This window comes from Nelumbo lutea, chromosome 5 (assembly GCF_056320005.1).
Source record: "Nelumbo lutea isolate HS-2025 chromosome 5, American lotus-T2T, whole genome shotgun sequence".
Lineage (NCBI taxonomy): Eukaryota > Viridiplantae > Streptophyta > Magnoliopsida > Proteales > Nelumbonaceae > Nelumbo > Nelumbo lutea.
The window spans coordinates 64898494-64902728 of NC_142688.1; positions in this window are offsets into that span (position 1 = coordinate 64898494).

Sequence of the window (4235 nt, forward strand, 5' to 3'; positions counted from 1 at the left end):
ATCTTCAAGTGTCTTACACTTGGTTTCTTTCCAGTCCAAAGCTCATAGGGAGTCTTTGGAACTGATATGGTTGGAACCCGGTTCAGCACGTATATCATAGTCTCCAATGTGTAACCCCAAAAGGATGTGGGTAACTCTGAGTGTATGAGAAGTGACTGGACCATATCCAATAAAGTCTTGTTCCTCATCTTATAAACACCAAGGCTATGTTAGTGAGATCCTTAGAGTGGGTCAAAACCTGAGTATGTTTGGACAGTCTGAGAATTCATCTAAGTGATCATAGTGACAGCATCAGCCCCTTTGTCGGACAAAGTGAATGATCGAGGATGCACTCTTTCTGATGGAAACCTAAACTACCGGTAGTTGATTTCAAATGCTGAAATTTGTTTTTGCAAAATATATTTATATAGAGATATATATAAAATATATATATATATATATATATATATATATATATATATATATATATATATATATATATATATTATGGTTTCAAAATGTTTGCAAAAGGTTTTATTTCGTAGGATCCATGTGAGTAGAGAATGCATCACTGTTCCTTGTAGCCGAGGGAGTGGTCCTCTTTTGTCCGGCAGTGTTTGGTCATTATGGGTTAAGAGGTTAATTGTAAGACCATTGAGGGTAATACCTGATGGGCTAATCTTGCATCTGCCCATAGTCCTTGGGTTTTCATAAGGTGGCTGGACCCAAGGACCATTTAGTGTAAATGTTGGGCCCATTAAGATACCATGGTGATGGACTTTGGGGTTCATTGTCTCATACAGTGAATTCGGCCAGACCTTGTAACAAAGGCTGGACTGAATCCATATGGCTGATGTATAGATTGATGTAAGGGTCCCATGCCATACAAAGATAGCCAACTGGGTAGTAGGTTAAAAGGTAAGTGAGCACATAAGCTTATTGGGCCTAAAAGCCCAATTCGAACTAGGCTTAAATTAGTTAATTAAAAGGAAGCGAGATATGATTTATAATATGACTTGGAATAGCTGAAAGGATAAGATAAGTCTTATCCATTTAAGAGTCCAGATCCAAATATCAGATTTGGATAAAAAAACTCTCTCCTAATTAGATTAGGAGGCTGATCCAAAGAAGACTATAAATAGGGGGCAAATTCCTCAGTTTAACACACAACAATCGGTAGAATTCTCTCCTTGTTCTTGTTATACCTACCTAGTTCAATCTCCACCTTTGGAATTAATCAGGAAGAGTTCTTGATATTGTTTCTTGGTTGAAAAAACAATATGAAGTCGTGTTCACTAGCCCTTTACTCCATTCTTGCTGAATAACCATCCTGCTAATCTTGCTTCACTATGCACTGTGTCATTTTCAGTGGAAGCGGATTTTGGTTTTTTCTTTGGGCATGACTATTAGACAGTTTTGTATGCCCTTAGGTTCAATCCAATTTGATGTACTTTTGACATTTAGTATAAATAAATATAGTGCATGTTTGATTCATGTTGTTTGGTATAATTCTGTGTAAGACCCTAAAATTGGACACTTATAGAGAGACTCGTGTTAGTTTTAAATGTTCACAGCCATTGGATAAGTCTGGGGAGATTTATCCTGCCAAGGCTGATACTGGTGTGCCACCAAGTGTTGGATGGCTTGTCACGGCCACCAGGGTAAGACCCAAGGCACATGCAGTATGGGATTATTTGAATCTTTGAACCGGACCAGATTTTCAGTATTGCCCTAGACCTTGGAGACAGATGGTCAAAATTGGAAAGTTACACCTGACCCTTAGACTTGATTGTGACACTTCACTAGGTGTTAGATCGAGCTGTCTTTGATATGTCAATTAGTGAGATCCTTAGCGGGGGTCAAAACCTGGGCATGTTGGGGCACTCTGAGAATTCGTCTAAGTGAGTGATCATAGTGACAGGATCAGCCCCTTTGTCGGACAATGGTAATGATCGGGAATGTACTCTCTCTGATGGAAACCAAACTGCCAGCAGTTGATTTCAATTGTTGGAATTTTGTTTTGCAATATATATATATATATATATATATATATATATATATATATATATATGTATGTATGTATGGTTTAAAAAAAAGGTTTGCAAATGGTTTTAATTCTCGGGATCCATGTGAGTAGAGAGTGCGACACTGTTCCTTGCATCCGAGGGAGAGGTCCTCTCTTGTCGGGCAGTGCTTGATCATTAAGGCCTGAGAGGTTAAGTGTAAGAACATTTAGGATAATACGTAATGGGCTAATCTTGCACCTGCCCACAGTCCTTGGGTTTTTACAAGATGGCTTGGCCCAGGGACAATTTAATATAAGTGTTGGGCCCATAGGGTCCATGTGATGGGCTCAGGGGTTCACTGAGCTTTTTAGTGAATTCGACTTGGCCTTGTAATAAAGGCTGGGCCAAACCCATGTGGCTGGTGTGTAGATTAATTATTTGGTCCCACACCATACAAAGAAGCCCAACTGGGCAGCAGATTGGAAACTAGTTAAACACTGAACACTTAATGGGCCAAAAGCCCATTACGAGCTGGGCTGATATGATCACCCATCTATGGGGTGAATCTGAGATTAATGTTAGTAAAAGGATTGGGCCTTTAACCTTATCCATTCTAGGAGACCAAATTCAAATCAGATTTGAATCTGGTAACCTATTGATAAGATCAATAGTAAACTAACTTAATCTGCAGATAGGATTAAGATAATCCCCTATCCAAATACTGATTTGGATTGGGATAACTCTTAATTAGGAGGTTTTTCATAATCAAGAAAAAATGAGGACTAACCTAAGAGAAAGACATCAGATTTCGAACAAGGGGTTTTTGAGTAAGCAAGAAAGCATCCTGCAAATTGAGATTAGATCTCATATAGATTCTAGAGAGAAGCGAAGCAATTTAGCCATTTTCGTCCCAAGAGTTCTCCTCCAGCCGTCGCCATTCCCTTTTGTCAGATTTAATCTTTGCAGCAATAAGAAGTTAAGAAATCAGTTCTTGACATCAGTTTTGCAAGAAAGACTGAAAAAGATTCGGTGTTTAGAGTTTCCAGAGGGTTCCGTTCCACCCACAGCTGTGTCATCTTCAGCAGCAGTGAATCTTGGTGTCTTCTTTGGGCGTGAACACCAACTCTGAGAGATACTGTTTCTCCGGATCAGGTATAATCCTCCATTTTTCTTTTTGGTTCAGATCTGGTTCAATTATGGTTCAAGTAGAATCTTTGAATATTGTATTCTAAATTTAGGGAATATGATTCCCAGTTGGGAGAAGGCAGGAAAATTTTTGAAATTCGCCCACCCATTCCACAACCATTATGGCATCCATTAGATGGATCCTACCATTCTTTCAGTGACCCCCTTCATTGGGAGTTACTACTAATTCGTATCAGATATATCCCTCTTCTCCCTTTGGTTTTAGATTTGATCCCGTTTTGTTTCAAGAATGATCATTGAAAATGTAGTTTTCTAAAATAGGGAATGCGATTCCCAGACGGGAGAGAGAGAAATTTTTGAAATTTCGCCCAATCTTCCCGTAGGGTTCGGCCATCCATATGATGGATCTCTCATCCCTTTACTATTTTGTGGAAATAAAACAAGAGCAGTGATAGTGTATTGTTTAGAAAAATTCTATTGTTTATGCATGGAATAGAAAAATTTTATTGTTTTACAATCTTATCCAAAATATGGCTTCAACTCGTGACCATTCAAAGTTTCGTCTTCCTCCCAGTGTCTACTATCATTAGTACATAATAGCCAGATGGGTGAGCTTCCTAAATTATATATGGTCTGACCCAATTAGGAGAAAATTTTTTGGTGGATTTTGCTTGCCTAACGTGGAGTGCTGTTTTAAGGACCTTGTCTCCGTCTTTAAATTTTTAGGGCTTTACTAGTTTGTTAAAGTACAAGACTAAGAAACTGCCAGTTTGCACAAATCGGGTAGAATAGATCCTAAAGGGATGGGAGATCCATCATATGGATGGCCGGACCCTGTAGGAAGGTTGGGTGAAAGTTAAAAAATTTCTTCTCCCATTCAGGAATCCTATTCCTAATTTAGAAAACTGTATTTTCAAGGTTCGTTCTTGTAAGTAAACTAGACCAAATGTAACACCAAGAATAGAGAGTGATATACCTGATATGGAATCTACGCAAAAGGCTTTTACAAATGCAGGTGTTCATGCCCAAAGAGTACCAAATCCTCCATTCACTGAAGATGACAGATCTTAGTATGAGGCAGGATCAATAGGTAGTTCTTCATCA